The sequence below is a fragment of the Salvelinus namaycush genome, chromosome 23, assembly GCF_016432855.1.
Source record: "Salvelinus namaycush isolate Seneca chromosome 23, SaNama_1.0, whole genome shotgun sequence".
Taxonomy (NCBI): Eukaryota; Metazoa; Chordata; class Actinopteri; order Salmoniformes; family Salmonidae; genus Salvelinus; species Salvelinus namaycush.
In genome coordinates, this window is record NC_052329.1 from 41,596,544 (window position 1) to 41,622,807 (window position 26,264).

The following is a 26,264-nucleotide window of genomic DNA, read 5'->3' on the forward strand; positions in this document are numbered from 1 at the left end:
TTCACAAAATCAACTTACACCGAGAGGAATAAAAAAATAAAATACTGCAAAGTTGCCTAGGTGCTAGAAGCACGGCTGCCCTATCTATGTGCGCCATTATCTGTTTCTGGAACATGCTTATTCCTGACATTGTCTGGGAAAATGCATGGTTAAGGCCTTACAATTATTGTATACCAAACAAAGTTAAGGAAGTGCACTTCTAAATTTTACATAAGATATATCCATGTAATTCTATGATATCCAAATTTGTGGCTATTGATGATATCTGCGTTTTCTGTGAAAAAGAAGGTGAGAATCTGTCTCACTTGTTCTTTGAATGTAAATCTGTGTCAGAAATTTGGGAAATCCTTGCAAAATACTTATTTACCATTATGAACACTGCCTATGTTTTTGACATGAAAGATATAATATGTTACTATTGCAATGATAACAAGACCACTGAAATGATTGTTCATTTTTTAAATTCTTGTTGCCAAATACTTTATACACAAACAAAAATTCTATACCAAAATTACAAATTTTTCTGATTGAAATTAATTATCTTATTAAAACATTAACCCTAGTGAATAACAACAAGAATAACATCTTCCTGAATTATTATAATAACATCTTTTCAGAGTGAAAACAATTGCACTAAAATTGTTTATTTTTTAATTCTTTTATTGATCTTTTTTGTATGTTTGAGTATTTTCTTATTAATACCTGTGTTTTGTTTTGTTAGACATGTTTTATATAGCAATGTAAGTTGATTTTTGTATTATGAATAAAATATTTTTTTTAAAGAAGAAAAAGACCTCGCAACAGTAACTAAGGGGCGCGGCTTGATAATGTGTCTATTATGACGTCACAAAGCATGCAGTTAAAAAATAGAGTCTTCTGTATTTTGGTTCAGTCATCGATATGGATGTGTATGAAGTAGTAGGTGTACCGGAGTTTGGTTCTCCTTGGCCCGCCATGACGATGCCCGACCAAGGAGTGATTGATCAATCTACCATTTTCTTCACGCTTTTTCTTGGAGGACTAAAGGATGTAGGCCTGAGTACAAAACTAGACAAGGACATTTCCTGAACATAATGTGTGCCTGCTTGTATTGAAGTAGGCTAATAATGGTAGAGGTTTGAAGGGGTTGTTGCTGGGGTAGTCTATGGAGCTTAATGCAAATGTGAAATGGCTTTAGTTGAAAGAGTAGTTAAATAGCAGTGGTGGAAAAAGTACCCAATTGTCATACATAAAAGTTAAGATACCTTAAAAGTGAAAGTAACCCAGTAAAATTCTAACAAGTACTTTTGGGTGTCAGGGAAAATGTTTGAAATAAAAAGTACATTATTTAGGGCCTCCCCATAGGTGCAGCGGTCTAAGACACTGCATTGCAGTGTTGCGGCATCACTACAGCCTGGGGTTCGATACCAGGCTGTGTCATTACCGGCCGTGACCGGGAGTCTCATTGGGCGGTGCACAATTGGCCCAGCAGGTTAGGGCAGGGTTTTGGGGAGGCTTTACTTGGCACATCTCGCTATAGTGGTGGGCCCGGGCGCCTGCAGGCTGACTTCGGTTGTCAGTTGAACAGTGTTTCCTCAGACACGTTGGTGCAGCTAAAAAGTAAAAGTACTACTTGAGTAGTTTTGGGGGGATTTGTACTTTATTAAAGTACGTTACACCACTGGTAAATAGTACCCACAGAGATCCTTTATGGTAATCTACCTTTCTACCTCACTGACAGTCCATTCCATCTGATGTGAATTCCATAATAAATGGTAATGTGACATTTGTTTGTTTGTTTGTCCAGTTTCTCTTCTCTCTAGAAGAGGAATGGTTTGGAGCAACCCATCCTAGAGTGGGATGGGAGCTCACTCTCCCTGCTGCCCTGATTTGTTTTGGTGTGATATTCCTATGGAGGACCGTCCTTGCGGTAAACCTTTTGTATTATTACCATGTTACGACAATTTTCATACACTTCAACTTGCTATGGAAATGAAAGGAATTGAGGGAAAGGCTCATTTTGCAGTTTGATTGATCTTCTAATGATGTATGATGTAGTCCATGTTTGAACGTTGTTCTCATTGCCTTGTCTCTGTTTCTTATAGATCAAAAGCAGGATACGTCTATGTGAGTTTTCCTACCTTTCATTAAGTAGCTCAGATGAGGAGAAGCAAGCGTTTGTACTTACATTTTATACAGTAGATTTAGCTCCTTAGTCATGCCTGAACCAAGACTAATTTCATATTCCCCTCTGTATCTCCAGTAGCTGAGACACAGCTAAACGGGAAACTCGCCCAGCTATCGAAAAATAAATGTGACATAATGATTCAATTGTCTGAAATGGAGATACTGGTACGTTTCAGAAGCTAAGTAAGACCTGGGACATTCTGGACTTGAATAGCATATACTTTTCCATGATCATTGTAACTTCTGTTCTAAATCTGGTTGGTTTTAGTTGAAGGACTATGACTCGCGGGTGCAAAGGTCGGGGGCATACCTGCAGTAACATATACTTTTCCATGATAATTGTAACTTCTGTTCTAAATCTGGTTGGTTTTAGTTGAAGGACTATGACACGCCAGTGAAAAGGTTGCGGGCATGCCTGCAGTCCTCTCAGGAGGATAATCAGGATCTGGAGGTAAGCAGTCAGAGAACTCTTATTCCTAAACCCCTTTAACTAGTTTCCCTGCCCTCTACAGTGTATGACCAATGTGTCATCATGTCTAATAGACTGACATTGACTAATGTTTAGTTACTGGAAATGTATGGATTTCGATAGGTGCAAAGTCAAATTACATCTGAAAATGTATTTTAACTATTAACTCACGGTCAAAGTATAGTCCATTTATCAATTTGTTTAATTGTCATGGTCAGACGTTTATCACACAGTTAACATTGAGGCCATCTCTTTTATCCCAAGGATATGAAGAAACAATGGGACATCAGAGCTGGAGAAATGGAGGCATTTCATCTACAACTCCAGGAGCGTTTTGAACGCATACAGAAACTGAAAGCTGTTGTAAGTCCATTACTGCTCAATAAAACTCACTTGTTTGGTATGATGATAAAGAGCTATCTTAATGGGGTTTATGTTATGGCTCCCAACAGTGGGGACTGATGGAACCACTTAAAGAGCATCACGGTGGGGATGCCAGGATCCCTAGTGCCACCAACACCCAATCTACCGGTGAGTAAATCACACAGTTTGATCAGCGTATAAAAAGTTTGCAAACTGTTTATCGACCTACTAAGTTTACTTGTCAGGATTGTTCGAGGGTAGAAGCATGCAGGGTTATCTACAACTAAATGTGCATTGATTTGTTGATCAAATAATCACCTTTGTTACAGATATCAAGAGTGAGGAAAACATTGAGATCGAGGTCACTGTGATGAAGGATTCAACCTTAGTAAGTTAATGTATAGTCTGTGTAAGCTAGGAGACATTTGGTTAAGTTTCTGAAATAAGTAGATGAAAGGAATGGGTGTGATTACAGAAAGGACCCTCTTTTCAGTTTACCCCAAAACTGTAAATACTATAATATTTTACAATGGATCAGTTGTTTGCTGGCTCTAGCACTTAAAAATGCAGAATCTTCTACAGATCAAATCCACACTGGAGGAGGTGAACAGGGGTCTTCGGGGTAGGCTATGTTACAAACACACAACATATGTCCCACCAGCCAGAATCACTTTATTCTGTATTGATATATTCTTTACTTTACATGTATGTCTGTTTACTTTGCAACAGACAAAAATTGGCAGCTTGAAGAGAAGAATGCCGCTCTACATCAAAAACTCCACAGCACTGAGAAGATGTATAGACAGACTATAAACGAGCTGTAAGTGGATTTTGATATTAGTTTGATCATATTAGGATTTGTTCTCATTCACATGACATGTACATTGGTGTTTGCCTTTTCACAGGACCAAAGCCCTGATTCAAGGCAAACATGAGGAAAAGCAACATGTAAGTAAGCCTAAGATAGCCTGCCAAATACTGATCCATAACCGCTCAATAGTAAGCTAAACTACGAAGTACTTAAACCAAACCATAAGCTCCAGTATCAACACAGGTATTGGGTCACATGTGAAAGGATGTCTTTGCACACATTTCTAATGCAATTTTTGTTTTCTCCTCAGATTGACACGCTACAAGATAAATTCCAGACCATATCTGTAAGGAGATCATTCACTTTAAAGTTAGCTACTGTAGTTGCACGAATGTGTTATTAGCTACGTTTTGCCAGTTACTCTGTGTCTTGCTGTACACTAAGATATACAGTGCTGCTTGAATGTATGTGAACCCTACAGGGCTGCTCATTATTTTGCTATAAAATAAACATATAAAATCCTAATCTAAACCCCAATTCGTAATAAAAACATTCCAAGTAAGTGACAGCAACCCAAAAAATATGATATATTTTCATTGTTTATTTAACAAAAGAGGTTTATTTAACAGAAACTCAGATTTGATGTGTGCAAAAATATATGAACTCCTTCAGTCAATAGCTTGTGGCACCTCCATTAGCAGCGATAACTTGGAGTAAACGTCTCCTATAGCCAGTAATCAGTTTCTGACATCTGTTTTGAGGGATTTTTGCCCACTCCTCCTTACAGAACTCAGCCAATTGAGTGAGGTTTGAGGGGTGTCTGGCATGAACTGCCTGCTTCAGGTCCTGCCACAGCATCTCGATTGGATTTAGCTCAGGACTTTGACTTGGCCAATCCAAAACACACATCTTCTTTCTCGTGAGCCATTCTTTGGTAGTTTTGCTTGAATGCTTTGGGTCGTTGTCTTGTTGGAAGCACCATTTTCGTCCCAGCTTTAGCTCGTTGACTGATGGCCTGACGTTCTGTTCAAGAATCTCCTGGTATACCTCAGAATCCATGGTTCCCTTAATGATGTGGAGTCATCCAGATCCAGAGGAGGAAAAGCAGCCCCAGATCTTGACATTCCCACCACCATGCTTGACTGTTGGAATAAAGTTGTTTTGGTGGTAGGCAGTGTTGGGTTTCCCCCAAACATAGCGGTGTTGATTGTGACCAAAAAGGACAAGTTTTTTTATTTTTATTAATTGGTCCAGAGAATGGACTTCCAGAAACATTCAGGTTTGTACAGGTGGTCTCTGGCAAAGTTAAGACGGGCAGTTTGGTTATTTTTTGACAGCAGAGGCTTCTTCCTAGCAACCCCCCCATGAATGGCATTTGGATTCAGTGTTCTTCTTATTGTTGAAGCATGCACAGTTAGTGGAGATGCAGAAAGGGAGGTCTGCAAATCTCTACATGTTATGTTTGGGTTTGCTTTTACCTGATTTATTATTGTTTTGTGGCTCTTGGGGATATTTTGGAAGGGCGTCCACTTCCAGGCCAAGTTGCTGTCATGTTAAATGCTCTCCATTTGTAAATGATTTGCCTCACAGTGGACTGAGCTCAAATCTTTTTAAGATGATTTTATAGCCTTCTCCCAGACTGATGTGCTCTCACTACCCTCGTCCTGATGTCCTCTGAAATCTCCTTTCCTCTTGGCATGGTGTGCTTTGTATTCACCTGGATGGATAACACCAAACTGACCAGGTTTCTTATCTCTATTATCATAGTCACGCCCAAACTCTGTCCTAACGATCTCTCCTTTTATTGGTTCATTTGGTACCCAATTATTTACCACCTTATTCTACATACCTACTGATTTAACCAATGCAACTTGGGGTTCACTTATTTTTGCACCTGCACTAATTCCTTTAAAAACAAAAAATTCTACTACACCAACATATAGTATTGGTAAATATAAACCTGTTGTCAGATAAAAAAAGACTGATTCTGATTAAATTAAGATTTTATGGTAAATACAAAAAAAAAATCTAATTGCACAAGGGGATCACATACTTTCAAGTAGTATTGTAATTTATTTATTGTCTTTAGCTGAAAGCCTCTGCTGCCGAGCATGATCTGGCCATGGAGAAGAATGAGACAGCGCTACTCCGCCAGAGGTGAGTCCAACAGTCAATGAATTCTATTGAAATAGATTAGTGTCGGAGGCATGTCGAGTACTAAAACTCGACTCTGGACCGTGCCTGCTGCCACGGTTTCGGGGGGTTCGAGTCACTACTCTGCGTCTGTCCGTGTTCTTCCTCTCTGTCTTCATCCACATACCTGTCTCCCTCGCCTCTACTTCCTACTACAGCAGGAGATCGGTCTCCTTTAAAAAAACGAAAGAAAAACAGATTATTGATGAGTGTACATCTGAATTGATCCTATAGAAAGGAATTTCATCCCATCCTTAACCCTAAAATGTCATTTACATTCTATGACACTAAAAGCTACAACCACAACCCTTTTTTGTGGTCAGTTGAGTGCTTATGCCACGCTCACGTGCTCGTCGGAACTTCCTACTTTCTAGGAAATATGACTGTTTCATTCATGTGCTTTTTGGATGGAATAATTATCCAACCAATACGATTTTAGATAGCTTGATAAACTAACTGACGTTGCTCATTATTACGTTAGCTAGCATCCTTAACATTGACAATATGGCCAAACTAGCTACTTTATCAAATGTCGTCTAATTATCCATATTGACAAGGTTGTAGTTGTCAAAAACGGATTTGCTGTCATCTTTTGGTTGAAACGGTAAAAGGTCAGTGGTGAAACGTCACAACTCGGCAAAAACTTTTCTCAGTTTCCCACTTGTAATTCCGATTTGGAGGGTCGTTCAAGTGAAACACCCTAGTTTGAACTCGGCATTTTCGATAACTATTATGGCACGTGAACGTGGCATTAGTCAAGATCTACCCTGTTAGGGACATTTTGGGCACTAAGACCTGTGATTTCTTTACAGGATTGTTCAACTAACCTCAAAGAAGCTGAAAATAGGAATACCTGGGTTCCTGATCAAGAACATTCCCAAGCGCCCGAAAACAACCAAGACCAACAAGCCCTTCTTGAAGACCTGCAAAGTTCTGAAAGCTTTCAAAGCACTATTCAAGATATGAAGGCAATGCATACAATTGTACATTTTGTGCAATTATTCTCAGGACACGGGGCGAGGCAGAGTACAATAAATAAATCCAGATGCCTTATTCCATCAAGAAGTTTTCTTTAAAATCAACCAAGCTAAATTGAACACGTGTTTTATGTAATTTATATGGTAGGTCTCATTAGATATCATCCAACTCTTTAAAAATGTCTTTGTATGCAGATTTCTGCTCTGTTGCCATTAGGTAAGATACAACTCCATGGGGGTTACCTGCCAAGACCTCCATGGAAGCCACATAACCCATCATTTACCAAAGCCAAATGGTAGGACAATGATGAAGTCTATTATCTAGGTCTCCAGGGCTATTTTGGCGACGGGAAACCCCCACGTGAAGGTCGATTTGTCCCCACTTTGCAACCCAGACTCTCTTTAGGAACCTGAGCTTCCCAAGAAACCAAAACATCTGGACATTTTAACAGTCGTAGATGGTTCACTTGAATGCTTTGTGCAGAAGCACTAGAAGGACAAGAGTGGACGAATAGATGTCCATTCAGCGAGACGCTCAAATTAGCCTAGAAACAAAGGGAAATGTAGGCCTATACTAATTTATGAAAATAAGAACAAATCCTCTTTCTCGTGAGTGTTGCGGGTGTAAACTTGTCTTGCATAAACTTATCTTGGAGGATTGCATACGGGTAAATTAATGTATTTAAATGTTTCACTCAAGTACGAGAACAACATTTCCCCAACACATTAGATTTGCGCAGGGTAAATACTCATGATAATGGCAATTTTTTTAAATTAAAACAAAATGTATAAGCCTACTTTGGGGAAACGAATGACTAAATATATATCCTATAGGGAAATATGAAGGAGACCCAGCAATATAAGTGAAATTCAACAATGTGCTTTAGTAACGACAGAGACTCACTGAATCTGCTTCGTCACAAGGTATAATAAGTGTTTGACTTAAATCCATAAAGGCATCCATTGGGTTTAACATAAAAACTGAAGTTAATTGCCTATTAAAGAGGGCACGTTTAAATACAGATGCTCTGGTGTCTGGTCCCTTACAGATTGTTAGGCCTATACATTTGATTCCTATCTGATGTGTGTTCATACCACTCAAGATTTTATGTTGAGCACTTGTTGGCCTATGTTACTGAGTTGGTTGTTGGAAATCATTTTGTATGCAGTTAAAAATAAACATACTTAGGCCTACCTGTTATTAATTTGCATGGGAGGGGTGTGTATATGAGATGACAATTTCTCAAAAAATATGAATTGAGTGTTTCCAAATTAAAACTTACTAGCCAAACTAAATTAAATTAGGGATGTGGGATTAGGCTACTGTCTAAGGTCAACTGTTGATGAGCTAAACCAAAAGATCTTAGATAGGCTACTTTATATTCTGTAGGCCTATTCCCTGATGTTTTTGAAATTAGGCTAGTGTTATGATCCTCTTCTGGTTTTGAATATGAGTAAATGACTAAATAATAAAGTGTTTTAGGCCCTAAGCTCTGCCTTTATTTGTTATTTTTGTAATCAGAACCTTCAGCTACTGGCTAAAGAATTATGATGATTAGGCCTATGATACAATAGTTGGTGCGTCAGCTTGTCAATCAAGAGCCCAACATTCCTTGACTGTGGGTTTAATTTTTTCAACTGTGTCAACACAGTTTGAGATCATTTTGACCCGTAGGCCTTCCATCCATTTCAATGCGGAAATGCACTTTGCTGGCAGAAAGAAAAAACGTGTCAGACCTCGCAACAGTAACTAAGGGGCGCGGCTTGATAATGTCTATTATGACGTAACAAAGCATGCAGTTAAAAAATAGAGTCTTGTGTATTTTGTAGTTCTTTCTTTTTTAATGCAGGAGTTTATTTTCAATTCACTCAATATCGTTAGTCTGAATACTAGGGGTTTGAGAAATCCTACAAAAAAGAAAGCTTTATTTTTATACTGTAAACGCAGTAATGCAGATTTTGTCCTTCTTCAGGAAACTCATTCGGGTGAAAGTGATTTGAAATTTTGGATAGCACAATGGGGAGATATGGCCTATTTCAGTCATGGATCAAATCATTCTGCTGGCGTTTTGACACTTATTCACAAGTTTAAAGGTGACATTCTAGAATCCACACCTTCACAAGACGACAGATGGGTCATAGTAACTGTTAAACTTGACAATGCTATTTTCATCATCTGTAATGTATACGGACATAACTCACATGCTCCTAATAAGACCCTTTTTTACCCAATTTACCAGGAAAGTACAGGAATTTAGCAACGAATACTCAGAGGCTTTTCTAATTATTTCAGGGGATTTTAATGAAACACCTGATGCATCTGCTGATCGTTTTCCTCCTAGAACGAGTCAAAACCCTCAAAATAGTAACATTATCATTACATTATGCAAGGATCTCTGTGTTGAGGATGCCTGGCGTTATTTCAATCAGGATGCTAAGGGTTATACCTGGACCAACAAACTATGTCACGTAAATCTAGAATAGATTTTTTCCTAATATTCCCTTTTTTGTTACAATTTGTTATAGATGTAGATCATCAGTTGGCTCCCTTTTCTGATCATCACTTGATTTCCCTGAATTTACAAGCTACTAAAAAATCAAAAGGTACTCGAGGATATTAGAAATTAAACAACACACTTCTTAAAGATACTACTCGCATTGAAAACATCAAATCATTAGCTAAAGATATTTTTGCAAGAAAAGACTTGGGTCATGGAAGTAGATGGGAATTTTTCAAATATAAGGTCAGAGTGGTTGCCATTAAACGTGTCAAAGAGCTGATGCAATTAAAGAACCTTAGAGAAAAGGAGATGAGCAAGCTTGACAGTTTTCTAAAGAAAGATAATCTATCTGAATAAGAGGAGTCTGTGTTCAAGTCTTTACAACTAGAATTAGAACAGCTTTACACGGATCTGGAAAAGGGCGCCTTTGTAAGGTCAAGAGCAAAATGGATTGAAGAGGGGGAAAGAAACACTAGTTACTTTTTTGCACTTGAAAAGAGAAACTACAAAAGAAAATCTAAAACTCCACTCAAAATTAACAATGTTTTATGCAAAGATCCCATTACAATATCATCATTTGTCAATTCCTTTTATGAAAACCTTTACAGCTCTCAATTTCAGGAAGATGGTTGTGAAAGCTACATTTGCCACATTCAGAGTTATATGTCCCTGTAATTGAGGATGATTTCCACTCAGTTTGCGATTCACCTGTGTCAATTGAATAAATTAGAGAGGCTCTGAATTCAATGAAAAAAGGGAATTCACCTGGCCCTGATGGCCTGTCAGTTGAATTCTATAGACAGTTTTGGGAGTTACTAGAAGACCCGATTTTCAATATGTTTCAAGATTGCATTAAAAATGGGGAAATGGTCTCCACTATGAAACAGGGCCTTATTTCATTGATTCCGAAGCCCGATAAAGACCCTTCTCTCATTGACAATTGGAGACCAATTACTTCATTAAATGTTGATGACAAATTGATTGCTCTGGTTTATGCCAAAAGATTAAAGAAAGGAATAGATACCATTATAAGTGAGACTCAAACAGGATTTATGAAGGGCCGTCACATAAGCTCTAACATTCGTTTAGTCTTGGACCTTATAGATTATTCAGATGCAATTGACTCAGATGCGGTTGTCCTATTTCTGGACTTCTGTAAAGCCTTTGACACAATTGAACATGAATTTTTCTTTAGGTCTCTTAACTTCTCTGCGCTACGGATCCCTTTTACGGGATCATTTTCCTAAACAACCGCTGAATTTCAGGGCGCAAAATATTACTATAAATATTTATAATCATGCAATCACAAGTGAAATATACCAAAACACAGCGTAGCTTGTTGTTAATCCACCTATCATGTCAGATTTTGAAAATATGCTTTACAGAGAAAGAAATCCAAGCTTTTTAGAGTTTATCAATCAATGCTAGAACAGCTAGCCCCAAATTAGCATGGTCACGAAAGTCAGAAAAGCAATAAAATTAATCGCTTACCTTTGATAATCTTCGGATGTTTGCACTCACGAGACTCCCAGTTACACAATAAATGTTATTTTTGTTCGATAAATATTACTTTTATAACAAAAAAACGCCATTTGGGTTGCGCGTTATGTTCAGAAAACTACAGCGTCGTTCCGGTGCTGAAAGGCAGAAGAAAATTCCCAAACGTATCAGATTCAAAAATATTACTATAAATATTTATAATCATGCAATCACAAGTGAAATATACCAAAACACAGCTTAGCTTGTTGTTAATCCACCTATCGTGTCAGATTTTGAAAATATGCTTTGCAACGAAAGCAATCTAAGCTTTTGTGAGTGTATCAATCAATGCTAGAACAGTTAGCCTTATATTAGCTTGGTTAGCTTGGCCACGAAAGTCAGAAAAGCAATAAAATGAATCGCTTACCTTTGATAATCTTCCGATGTTTGCACTCACGAGACTCCCAGTTACACAACACATGTTCTTTTTGTTCGATAAATATTACTTTTATAACAAAAAAACGCCATTTGGGTTGTGCGTTATGTTCAGAAAACCAAAGCTTCGTTCCATTCGACGAAAATTCCAAAAAGTATCCGTAATAGTCGTAGAAACATGTCAAATGTGTTTTATAATCAATCCTCAGGTTGTTTTTAACAAACATAATCGATAATATTTCAACCGGACCGTAACCTATGCAAGAAGAGAGAAAAAACGAAAATGGAGTGCTACCCCGCAGGAACTAATCAGAGGACACCTGACTACTTTAGAAAAATCTCGCTAATTCTTCAAAATAAAAGCCTGAACCTATGTCTAAAGCCTGGTCACAGCCCGAGGAAGCCATTGGAAAAGGAATCTGGTTGATACCCCTTTAAATGGAAGAAAGACGGGCCAGGAAACACAGATTAATAAAAATAAAAAAAAAAACACTTCCGGGTTAGATTTTCTCAGGTTTTCGCCTGCAGAATCAGTTTTGTTGTACTCACAGACAATATTTTGACAGTTTTGGAAATTTTGGAGTGTTTTCTATCCTAATCTGTAAATTATATGCATATTCTACGATCTGGACCTGAGAAATAGTCCGTTTACCTTGGGAACGTTATTTAAATGAATAAAAAATCTGACCCCTAGCATCAAGAGGTTAAACTTTTTGGATTTGGTGAAAGTTTTATCAAAGTAATTTGCATGTTTTACAAAGATACAAATAGTTCTGTGCTACTAAACCTTAATACTTCCAAAAGATTCAGAATCAACAGAAGTGTCAAATCAAATCAAATTTTTGTGTACGACAGGGATGCCCAATTTCGCCATTTTTATTCATTTTGGTTGTGGAACTTCTATCTCTAGATATTCTGAATAATGCAAATTTGTATGGCTTAAAAAATTTTAACAAAGAAATAAAAATCTCCCAACTGGCTGATGATACTACTATTTTCTTAAGAGACAAAGACCAGGTCGCCCATGCCCTTATTACTTTAACTGCATTTTCTATTGCATCAGGATTAACGCTGAATGTTTCTAAATGTGAAATCTTATGTTTATTTGACTCTGATGATAAAGAAATAGAAAATATTCCTGTAAAGGACTGTGTTAAATATTTAGCAATACATCTCTCAAAAAACCACTTAGTCAGACAACATTTGAATTTCTCTCCTAAAATTAAGAGAACTAAAAATATATTTAATAATTGGCTACAAAGGGATCTTTCTATACTTGGGAGAGTGCTTCTGTCCAAGGCAGAGGGACTGTCTCGTTTTGTGTACCCCTCATTATCGTTATGTGTAAATCCAGCTACTTGTAAAGAGATTAATAAAACCTTTCTTGACTTCATCTGGAAAAATAAGTCTCACAAACTAAAAAAGTCAGTTCTTTCTAACAAAAGAGTTGAAGGCGGTCTAGAAGTGTTGGATTTTGTTGACATAAATAACACTTTCAAGATCAACTGGTTGAAAAAATGTTTGATCAATACTGATTCAATATGGTATTCATTCCAAATAATGTGTTTAATTAATTGGGAGGTCTTCAATTTTTACTGAAATGTAATTATATTCCTGAAAGATTACCTGCTAAATTGGCTCGGTTTCACCAACAAGCTTTAATGGCCTGGAAAATATCTCTTTTGTGGAATAATTCATTTTGTGGAATAATTCAGACATAACTGTAAGGAATAAGTAATTGTTCTACCCCAGCTGGCATGAGAGGAATATTGACTTTGTTCTTGATATTTTCGACAAGGGTAATATTCTCACATATGAACAATTTATAACATTGAAAGAGTTTCCAATACCTTTCAGAGAGTTTATTTCTGTAATCAAAGCCGTTCCCAGTGGTCTAACTACACTAAAGCGGAACTGCAGTCTTTCTTTCCTGTTTATTTTTTTCTTGACAACGATGTATTGAGAGCGCTATTTATACTTAACTAACATAGAAGTGTGTTCATCAACAGACATTTTAACGTAACATTAGTGGTTTAGTGGCATGGCATCTTATAATGGTGGTGAACCCAAATTCACTGCTGGGAGGGGGAGGTTCATCATGCAATCAGACATAAAGGAACCTCCTACATATAGAGGAGATGGTACAGACAAATGCTCCATTCATGAATGGGAGGAGTTCATGAGAATATACTTGAGGAGGAAGGGATGTCCTGTTGGGGAACAATCAGATGAGATGATTCGTCGATTATCTGGCAAAGCTACATTTACGCAATGAGACAACTGTTGATCCTACAGAGAAGCCAGAGATTGTATTTGACATTCTGAAACAGAATTTAAGCGAATTGGCTTATTCATGCATGCCTTTGGCTGATTTTTACAATACTAAACCTGTACCCGGAAAGGCTGTTATGGAGTATTGGGTTCGATTGAACAAGGCCGTAGATGTCGCTGACGAGGGCCTTAAGAGACAAGGTAAGAAGATTGACAGCTCCAACTCCGATGTCGTTAGGATGTTTGTAACATACTGCCCTGACCCCAAACTGGCAGCAGAATTCCAATACAAGTCTGCTGAGAAATGGACTGCGAGTGAAGTACAGGAGAGAATCTACGAACATGAACGCCGCAGGAAGGCCACCATGTGTTAATCTACCACTGTATCCTCAAAGCAAGTAACAGTACATTCCCAGATAACTCTGTTTGAAGGCGGGGTCAATGCTGGTGCGTGCAGTGACACTTCTCTCACATCAAGCGCCAAACAAGATGGGCAGAGTGCAAGTATCGAGAGACTCATTCACCTGCTTGAACGTACCTTAGAGAAGAGCATACCACCCGTTATGGTTTCACACACAGGCCAAGGCGCCATCTTTTCCCGCCCAACCCTTCAGGCGTAGGGAATGCAGGGTTTGTGGCTCGACAGATCACTCCACTGTGATGCACTGTAGATATGAGAACCTGTGCCTCTGGTGCTTTTCCCCAGATCATTGGAAGTCAAATTGTCCAAAACAGGGGGAACGCTATGGTGGTGAGAGACGCCCACCACAACAGCAGAGAAACTCACCACCACAGCAGCAACCGTTAAACTGACACGCCCACAGGTGAAGGGGGGAAATGTGGGTGTCTACCCCCAAGAAAGAATCTGATGATCTCAAGAAAACGTATGAGATTTTGTGCTCTGATGCGAAAGAAGGAGAGAAAATTGTTATGTTAGGTTCACAAGAGGTTGAGGCTTTTTCATATTTGTTTTACACCTCTGTGTTTGTACATGGGAAAGTGCAGCTTAAGGGCATGCTTGACACTGGGTCTATGGCCTGTACATTGAGTGAACATGCGGAGCAGAGACTTTTGGAAGCAGGTGCCCTTCCTCAGCATTATCAGCCTCCTACAGAGTTAGTGTTAGTGGGGTGTGGGGGGAAGAAGACCTCAACAAAGTGTTTCTATGATTTGGAGATGCAAATCTATGGGATTGATGTTAAAGTGCCCACCCTGGTTGTTCCTGGACAGCGTGATGATCTCATCCTGGGATCGAATGTCATTAAGCATCTATTGCATGAGATAAAAAGGCACTGACGAATACTAGAAGCTCGTCAACAACATGTATGGCCAGACCCACTCACCGGAGGGTGAGCAGTTTCTGCAGATGATGACAAGTGTCACAAGATGGAAGGGACAGCAAGTCGATGGCAAGATTGGGACAGTGAAGCTCACTCAAGCCGTGACTCTTTCGCCCAAGACTGAACACTTAGTTTGGGGTAAACTTCCTAAAAATGTGGCATTGTCTCCAGGCAGCACTGTAATAGTCGAGCCTACCAGGTCAAAGGTCATGCCCAGAAACATACTCGTGGGTAGAGTTATTACACCCATGTGGGGAGATTGCTGGGTCCCTTTAACGGTAATAAACTGTTCTGACAAACATCTCACCCTAAGACGTAACATGAAGCTAGCCGATGTGTCTACATGCTTGGCTGTTGAGGATGCAACAATCTTTCAGGGCCTTCATGAAGTGAGGAAAACCCCAATGGAACAGAAGCAGGATGACAATGGCTGCCACAATCTGAAACAAAGACTGTCTGATCTAGGATTAGTAGACATTGACATTGATGGATGCCAGGTAGCTGACCAGTGGAAGGAGAAGCTTGTGAATACCATCACAAAATATGAAAACATCTTCAAGACATAATCTGGACTGCGGAGAAGATGGAGTTTAAAAAAAAAATGGGTTGCCAAGCTGGCACCGTACAACTTCGATTTGAAGCGTATCCCAGGCAGCAAGAATACAGTAGCAGATGCACTGAGCCGCGACCCCTTCGCAGTGACTGTCGCGCAGAGACTGATGAGGGAGTCCTACCTAGCACTTCTGTCTGAGGCTGTTGGGACTTGATGATGTCCTAGATGCCTTCCGTTGGACTTCTTATCCCCAGGAGATAACCTCCTTGACCACTGCTGAAGTGAAGGCCATATGTCAGCTCCATATCGACTGGGAATGTTCAACGGAGATGCAAGCAATCCAGCTTGGTTCCAACACCCAACAGCTGCTTTCTCCTGGTATTGACACTTTGCCTGAACTCTCGCACGAGGAACTTCGAGATCTTCAGCTGCAAGACTCTGTGACTTCCAATGTCATCCCTTTCGTCCTCAAAAAGAAATGGCCCACCAAACGAGATCGATACAATGTTTCTTCTAAAGTGTTGAAACAGTGGGACCGCTTGATCCTAAGAGAGGGAGTTCTGTATCGTGTCATTAAGGAGAGTCACACAAACCGGAGAACGTTCCAGTATGGCTTGCCAGAGGTGTTGAGACTCAAAACGATGACTGGCATTCACGACCTTGCAGGACATCAAGGCCAAGCTAGAACTCTAGCCTTGGCCAGACAGAGGTTTGTCTGGCCTGCAATGGAGAGAGACATCAAGGAGTATGTGCGCTGCTGCCAGAGATGCGTTCTAGCAAAGACTCCAGAGCCAGCGGCTAGAGCTCCGTTAGAGAGCATCAAAACTTGCTCTCCCATGGAGTTGGTGTGTTTGGATTTTTGGACAGCGGAAGACAGTAAGAAGAACTCAGTTGATGTTCTGGTGGTGACTGACCACTTCACTAAATGTGCCCATGCATGGCCATGCAGAAACCAGACAGCCAAGCAAGTAGCTCGTAAACTGTGGGATCGTGTCTTCTGTGTCTACAGATTTGCTTCAAGGATCCATACTGACCAGGGCGCAAATTTCGAGAGCGAGCTAATAGCAGAACTGCTTAAGCTCTCCGGTGTCCTAAAGTCAAGAACCATGGCATATCACCCAATGGGGAATGGAGAAACTGAATGCTTCAACAGGACTTTAGGTAGCATGCTCAGGAGTCTGCCCTTGAAAACCAAAGAACATTGGCCTGAACAAATCCAGTCATTGACATTTACCTACAATGCCACTGTTCACGAGACTACAGGCTATGCTCCAATCTTTCTCATGTTTGGTAGGGTCCCTCGGCTACCAGTGGATGTTATATCCAGCAATGTTCTGGACGACTCCAGTGTTGTAGATTGCAACAAGTATGTTGAGACTCTGATCACTGGGCTGAAGGAAGCTATGAGTGTTGCCCAAAGGCACACTGACAAGCAACAGAGACGAGTATCGGGAGTATGACAAGCGGTTTAAAGGCATCCGTTTGTCCATGGGGGATCGTGTTCTCATCTCCAACAAGGGTGAAAGGGGCCGCCGCAAGTTGGCTGGCAAGTGGAACCCCGAGATTTTCACAGTGACTTCAGTCAATCCACAAACCCACACGTACATAATTCAAGACCGTTACGGCAGAGAGAAAGTGGTTCACACATTTGAAATTGATGATTCAGTGCACTTCAATGACAATGATGCTGCAGGGCCTTCAATCAATGTAGATGCAGGAGAGGTCACCCACTCCGGCGATGGACTGGACAGGGAAGACATGGAGGACTCTGGGGAGGAAAGTGCATCTCGGCTGGCGGAGGATTCAAGCGATTACTCCGAGCTCTGGACATCGGATGGAAAGTCAGAACCAGAAGAACCTTGTTTGTTTGAGGAAAATGACCTGGGAAGCACCTCTGAGATCCTGGAGCTGATTCCTTCAAACCCTTCTCTGATCAATGATCTAAGGCCAGAGCCACTGTTACATGCTGACCAGACCGGACACGTCGCGTGCGCGAGCGTCGCAAAATAAATGTAGAAATCCATGTTATTCAATTATTGCAACCACACTCCTCGCGGCGCCAATGAGCGTCTGCGACGCCAAGGGCTAAAATAGGACTCATTCCTATTTCTGACGCAGATCGCGCTGCAAGTCCTGCCTCTCCCATCTCCTCATTGGTTTATAGAAGCAGGTACCCACGTGCCATCTCCTCATTGATTATACCCACGTGGGTGATTGAAAGACGAACTGTTTTGCCGGTTGTCGCGGTAATACAATGAAAGTTTAGATGCGATCACCATATAATTTAAACGATAAAAAAGCCTGGAAGGAGGAGAGATGACTAGAAACGATTTGGTTGGCCGTTTTATGTGTGGATTAATTGTCGGAGTAGAGGTCCTTGTGCATTTCAGGTAAAATAACAACTCAATGTTTATATCCCAGGACAAATTAGCTAGCAACAGCAAGCTAGCTAAATAGGACAAATTAACGTTAGCTAGCAAGTGCAAGCTAGCTAGCTAAATTGCCATACATGTTTAATGCTTTTCGACCTGTCCCCAAATTAATGTCATTGGTTCAGAGTTTGTTTTGATATTTTAACCTGCGTGTCGTGATCGCGTTTTGTGTGGGGGGGCAAAATAAATGTATGCATGATAGCGCACAATGGCGCACACGCGAAACCGGTTTGGGTTCCGTGTTAGTCACCATGGCCCCTAGCTCAGTGGCAGGTCGCACAAGGGCGGGGAGGGTAGTTAAACCAGTCAAGAGACTAATTGAGTCAATCCACCAGAAGGTGCAAGTTTAACATAGTACTGAGATATGATAAAGTACAGAATTACCGTTTTTTAAGGCTAAGAAGGTAGGTATAGTGTAAGATAAGGTGACCAGATTTCTGAAATTAAAACCGGGGACATTTCCAGTCCGGCGGTCAATATATCATTAAAATATCCAATGTTATTATCTATGAAATAAAAAAGGGGGACAATTCCGGTTTCATGTATTTAGTCTAACAGGCACACTGTGATAGAGAAAACAACTATATTACAGAAACACTACAGACAAGACAGAACTGTCCGATCTGAACAGCCATTCAGTGGTCCTGGTAGTCTGGGTAGAACAAGAGCAGAAGAGAACATGAGAAAAATAAAAAAAACAGACAATAGTCTATGTGAAATACTTAACCACATAATAAAGAAATAAGACGATGATGAGATTATATTATGTCGTTACCATTTATACCAAGGTAATCTGTATATTTCTCAGAAGAATGTATCTTATTCAGGATTGCTCTGTCTTTGGCCAGCTTCTCCATGAACTCCTGGCAGGGGAGGTTGAAGTCTTCACAATAAGCATGGCCTTGATGGTAGGAACAGTGAAGCTATTTCTTGCTGGTGTCCATATATCATTCATTTGGGAAAACACTCTCTCGACTGGTGCATTACTTCCAGGTAAGCACATGACAACAGACGCTGATCTAGCCAGGTTAGTGTGTGGGATGTCGTTCTCTTTGAAGTGGGTAACCACCGTGCTCCATCTCTGACTAAGCGGTGTCTCCCATGTTTTCCATTCTTCAAGCGATCCCCCCCTTTAGGAACTCTTGCAGGCCAGTAACCTCGTCAAACAATGCATCCTCGTTGATGGTCACATTGGGGCATTTTTTCTGCAGTGTGGCTGTTACCTTCTGGATCTCTTCACGCTGAGGTTGGCTTTTTAAAAGGAGACAATGTAACCCTTTTAGATTATCTGTGTGCTTTCCCCAATGCCTGCAAGTAGTTCACAGCCGTAGTGAAGAATGATTGGGATGTTTTGAGAAAGCTCTCGAGACATTGCACCATTTCCCTCTAGCTCTCTCAGAAGTCCTCTGACCAAAACTGGTTGTCATCACGTCTTGCAGTCAATTTTGCCTCAAAAATTTCTCAGAATTGCAGCTGACTCCACAGCACAGCGGTCCTGGCCTTCAAGCATCTTGATCGTGTCACTGAATACGGTCAAGTTTCCATGGACAAAGTCCAGCCAAAGTTCAGTCAGTGGATCTTCGAACATTGTTTGCAGGACAACAGGGCATTTGTCTTCAGAAAGAAAAAAGGATTTCAATGGCACATACCTTTTCAGCACTCTTTCTAGAGCAGGGAGCATGGACAGCCAGCGAACATTGCTGTGTCCTAAAATGTTATGGTACTCCTGGCCAACAAACTCACAAAAGCTCTTCAGTCTTTCTACTCTGACGGTCAAAATATGAAAATATCTTTGTGAGCAGGTACTCAACATCAAGGGGACTCATATCCAAAGCTGTTCTGGCCGTGTTATGAATGATGTGGGCAGGACAACCTAAGCCAATCGCCTCCCGCTGCAGAGCATTTTTAAATTTGGTATGGACATTGACCCTCCCCAGCCTATTCAGTCCTCCAAAGTTGGTATTTGTGTTGTCGGCAGAGAATGCCACGACTTTGTTTTACAGGTTACATTTTTGGATGACCACCAGGACCTCAGCTGCAATCTCCTCTGCTGTTTCTGCTTTCAATTCAACAAAATCAAGCAGTTTTGTTTCCACAGATGTGTTGCCACTAGAGGTCGACCGATTAATCGGAATGGCCGATTAATTAGGGCCGATTTCAAGTTTTCATAACAATCGGAAATCGTTTTTTAAATATTTTTTTACACCTTTATTTAATCTTTATTTAACTAGGCAAGTCAGTTAAGAACACATTCTTAGTTTCAATGACGGCCTAGGAACGGTTGGTTAACTGCCTCGTTCAGGGGCAGAACGACTCATTCTTGCAACCTTACAGTTAACGAGTCCAACGCTCTAACCACCTGATTACATTGCACTCCACGAGGAGCCTGCCTGTTGCGTGAATGCAGTAAGCCAAGGTAAGTTGCTAGCTAGCATTAAACTTATCTTATAAAAAACAATCAATCAATCAATCATAATCACTAGTTAACTACACATGGTTGATGATATTACTAGTTTATCTAGCGTGTCCTGCGTTGCATATAATCGATGTGGTGCGTATCGTTGCTCCAATGTGTACCTAACCATAAACATCAATGCCTTTCTTAAAATCAATACACAGAAGTATATATTTTTAAACCTACATATTTAGCTAAAAGAAATCCAGGTTAGCAGGCAATATTTTTTTTATTTTTCTTTCATATATATATATATTTTTTAAAATTTTATCCCCTTTTCTCCCCTATTTTCGTGGTATCCAATCGCTAGTAATTACTATCTTGTCTTATCGCTACAACTCCCGTACGGGCTCGGGAGAGACGAAGGTCGAAAGCCATGCGTCCTCCGAAGCACAACCCAACCAAGCCGCACTGCTTCTTAACACAGCGCGCCTCCAACCCGGAAGCCAGCCGCACCAATGTGTCGGAGGAAACACTGTGTACCTGGCCCCCTTGGTTAGCGCGCACTGCGCCCGGCCCTCCACAGGAGTCGCTGGAGCGCGATGAGACAAGGATATCCCTACCGGCCAAACCCTCCCTAACCCGGACGACGCTAAGCCAATTGTGCGTCGCCCCACGGACCTCCCGGTCGCGGCCGGCTGCGACAGAGCCTGGGCGCGAACCCAGAGACTCTGGTGGCGCAGCTAGCACTGCGATGCAGTGCCCTAGACCACTGCGCCACCCGGGAGGCCCAGCAGGCAATATTAACCAGGTGAAATTGTGTCACTTCTCTTGCGTTCATTGCACGCAGAGTCAGTGTATATGCAACAGTTTGGGCCGCCTAATTTGCCAGAATTTTACGTAATTATGACATAACATTGAAGGTTGTGCAATGTAACAGGAATATTTAGACTTATGGATGCCACCCGTTAGATAAAATACGGAACGGTTCCGTATTTCCGGATTCGACCATATTAATGACCTAAGGCTCGTATTTCTCTGTGTTATTATGTTATAACTAAGTCTATGATTTGATAGAGCAGTCTGACTGAGCGGTGGTAGGCAGCAGCAGGCTCGTAAGCATTTATTCAAACAGCACTTTCGTGCGTTTTGCCAGCAGCTCTTCGTTGTGCTTCAAGCATTGCGCTGTTTATGACTTCAAGCCTATCAATTCCCAAGATTAGGCTGGTGTAACCGATGTGAAATGGCTAGCTAGTTAGCGGGGTGCGCGCTAATAGCGTTTCATACGTCACTCGCTCTGAGACTTGGAGTGGTTGTTCCCCTTGCTCTGCATTGGTAAAGCTGCTTCGAGGGTGGCTGTTGTCGATGTGTTCCTGGTTCGAGCACAGGTAGGAGCGAGGAGAGGGACGGAAGCTATACTGTTACACTGGCAATACTAAAGTGCCTATAAGAACATCCAATAGTCAAAGGTTAATGAAATACAAATGGTATAGAGAGAAATAGTCCTATAATTCCTATAATAACTACAACATAAAACTTCTTACCTGGGAATATTGAAGACTCATGTTAAAAGGAACCACCAGCTTTCATATGTTCTCATGTTCTGAGCAAGGAACTTAAACGTTAGCTTTCTTACATGGCACATATTGCACTTTTACTTTCTTCTCCAACACTTTGTATTTGCATTATTTAAACCAAATTGAACGTTTCATTATTTATTTGAGGCTACATTGATTTTATTGATGTATTATATTCAGTTAAAATAAGTGTTCATTCAGTATCGTTGTACTTGTCATTATTACAAATACATTATATATATTTTTTAAATCGACCGATTAATCGGTATCGGCTTTTTCTGGTCCTCCAATAATCGGTATCGGTGTTGAAAAATCATAATCGGTCAACCTCTAGTTGCCACCATATATCTTACAATATCTGACTACTATTGGCAGCAGCTTTACATGTCCATGATTGGACACATCAATGGCCAGGGACACAAATTCAACCTGGTCTAGGTCCTGTGTTACCAAAGTAGTTGCCCATGTTGCTAACACGTTACTCACTGTGGCGTCACATTTTGTCCTAGCACATGTACATTTCGGCTCATAAAGCTTTCGTGTCAGTTGTGCTGTGCAGTCCATAGATCTGTAACTATGATTGTGTCGCATAGTGTGGTATGCAAAGACACCCTCCTGCACAGCTAAATCATATTATTCTTGGGAAGGCTCTACCTTCTTGAAGAATGTGGTGACAGAGGGCATACCAACACGGGCAATCAGAGAGGCTTTATGCTGTTTTGTCTGTTGATGTTCTACCACTGCCGTTCTTCCCCCGCTGGCAATTGAAAAAGAGGAATTACAAAGGGTGCAGTTAACCATTCTATCGTCTTGACCTGAGCGTATAAATGGAAATTCTCTCATCATATTGTCATTAAAATGGCATTACCGTTTCTTGGAAAGAGCCATTGTACCTCCTCTGTCTGCTCTTCTTCACTCTCCTTGTGTCACTCTTCTTACTCTCAACTTTTTCTTCTCCTCCAATCGTCTTCCTGATCTTTCTTTCTTTCCTTCTCTTTACCTTTCCACCTCACTCTTCCACACTCTCCTCGCTTCACTCTTTTTACTCCCTTCATTTTTCCTTCTTCTTCTCCAATCTTTAATAATAAATAGTACACAATTAGATAAAATACTTTGGTTAACAGATTCCCATTGCTTGCCTCATTTTTGTATTTTATCTCAAAAACATTGTTTGGAATAATAAATTGTCAGGCTCTGTAATCATATCTTAACCTTTATTCTTCTCTCTCTTTCACTCTTCTTCCTTTCCAGTCTTCCTCCTCTCCTTCCTCTCCACTCTAACAGAAAACATTATGCTAATGTTATCCATGAAAATTTAAAATTATATTTCACACTACTTATAATGCCAAACCATTAACATTGTAATCTACAAATAAATATTCTCATAATTGTGCATTCATTTAATATAATCATATTTTCAAAATAGCCCGTCCACTGCATGTTTACATGTGAACGTTTTTTAACCTAGTTACCATGACAGTAGCTGGCTAACCGACCTAGATAACTTCGTCGACATAGCTAATGTTAGCTAGCATAACCTATTTAAAACCTTATAAAGCAGAGCATCTATCTATATAATAAGTTGTGACATAACATCATTAGCTAGTATCTCAAAAGAGTGCAACTTACCTGGCTTGAAAATACGTTTGTGGTGATGTTATGGATTCACTTGACACTTGCTAGCTTCTGGCCGAGTTTTCCACAGCAGTTCTCTAAAACTAGCGCCCAGCAAGTAGTTAGTAGAAGAAGAGTGAGTGAAGCTGCTATATCGAGCAGCCCCCTTTACTGGACAAAACAAGCACAAAGCGATTGAGACTTCAACCGGTAGACTCTGCTGCCCGGTCTTTCTTGCCACGTAAAATATTATTTCACTTTGCAGTGAACGCACAGTTAAAAACAGGGACAGCTCCAGCCGGGGACAGGCCACTAAAAACGGGCACGTCTGGTCACTCTAGTGTAAGAGGCACTATGCATCTAGGGGCAGTTGAAGGCCTGACCAACGTTCACTTGCCCTGAACCCTATGGGTAGCTTTGAGCTGAATTCAGAATTATGTCTTGAGCTTGGTAAGTTATTTTGTTGTTTTACAAGGTTGGTGAAATTCAGGAGGGGTGAATGTAACAGTTGTTAAAGTACTGTGTGAATTTCACCAGGTTCATATATGAATATGTCATGTTGATTTGTTATTATGCATGCCTGCATCCTGGGAGTAGGGGAGTGTGTACTTACGTTTTGCCCTGCGTGCTCAAATCATTTTGATGCACTATGAGAGGTAGGCACGCTTTTTCTGTCGTCTTCAGAAAAGTTTGATTATTTTAAGCACAAAGTCATACACACAGTGTTTTGTTCATGAATAATGTTGTATATTTAGAGGTTACTCATAAGTGGATGGTATTGTTAAGATGCACTTGTAATTGTACTTTTTAGGATGATATCAACATTCTGAATTCAACATGTGGTTAATAGCTAGCTAAGGTATTAGCAGGCTATTGTATGCGTGAACGATGGCTAGCTCCTCAAATGATCCCAGTCCCTTGTATTGTGCATCTGTTGTAGAAAGAGGCGACGATTCGCAGAACATATGTGCTCTACAAATGTTTTATTTTCTTTTGGATGCAGGTATGTGGTTTTATCTATGTAAAATATGTTATGTATAATAAGGAGAGACTGTACTATTTTTTGTATTCAAAAATCATTTTGATGCACTATGAGAGATGCAGGATGCAGAGAGTGAATTCTGCTTGATTAAAACTATCTGATCTCCAAAGTCCACGTCTATAGTCTCAATCAACCACACACAACGAACGCAGAGTTACAGCGGTGCAGTACAGCACCGGTTACACTTATTCCTGACATTGTCTGGGGAAATGCATGGTTAAGGCCTTACAAATATTGTATACCAAACAAAGTTAAGGAAGTGCACTTCAAAATTTTACATAAGGTATATCCATGTAATTCTATGATGTCCAAATTTGTGGCTATTGATGATATCTGCGTTTTGTGTGAAAAAGAAGGTGAGAATCTGTCACACTTGTTCTTTGAATGTAAATTTGTGTCAGAATTTTGGGAAAACCTTGCAAAATACTTACTTACCATTATGAACACTGCCTATGTTTTTGACATGAAAGATATAATATGTTACTATTGCAATGATAAAATTACACATTTTTCTGATTGAATTTAATTATCTTATTAAAACATTAACCCTAGTGAATAACAACAAGAATAACATCTTCCTGAATTATTATAATAAGATATTTTCAGAGTGAATACAATTGCACTAAAATTGTTTATTTTTTGTATTATTTTATTGATGTTTTTGGATGTTTGAGTATTTTCTTGTTAATACCTGCGTTTTGTTTTGTTAGACATGTTTGATGTAGCAATGTAAGTTGATTTTGTATTATGAATTTTAAAAAAGAAAAAAGAAAAAGACCTCGCAACAGTAACTAAGGGGCGAGGCTTGATATTGTCTCTATTATGACGTCACAACGCATGCAGTTAAAAAATAGAGTCTTGTGTATTTTGGCTCAGTCATCGATATGGATGTGTATGAAGAAGTAGGTGTACCGGAGTTTGGTGCTCCTTGGCCCGCCATGAAGATGCCCGACCAAGGAGTGATTGATCAATTTACCATTTTCTTTGCGCTTTTTCTTGGAGGACTAAAGGATGTAGGCCTGAGTACAAAACTAGACAAGGACATTTCCTGAACATAATGTGTGCTTGCTTGTATTGAAGTAGGCTAATAATGGTAGAAGTTTGAAGGGCTTGTGGCTGGTGTAGTCTATGGAGCTTAATGCAAATGTAAAATGGCTTTAGTTGAACGAGTAGTTAAATGGCAGTGGTGGAAAAAGTACCCAATTGTCATACATAAAAGTTAAGATACCTTAATAGAAAATCAAGTAAAAGTGAAAGTCACCAAGTAAAATACTACTTAAATGAATGTTTTTGGTTTTAAATATACTTAAGTATCAAAAGTAAATGTAGCCTATAAATCATTTCAAATTGCATGTATTAACAAAACCAGAAGGCACAATTTTCTTGTTGTTTTAATTTACGCATAGCCAGGAGCACACTCCAACACTTGGGTTTTTAGAGAGAACTACATTTGGATGACTGCTGTTTTTGGCACTCCGCCTCTGCAGTTTTAGATTGAAACAACCAGTAGGACATATAAGTGTATGTCAATGCCTCATGGTACAAGGTCCAAGATGACCACTTTCTGAAGATCTGTAATTGAATTAAAACATAAGTTAGTTGAAATAAAATAATTTAAATACAGTAAGACATTGTTAGTTTGGCAA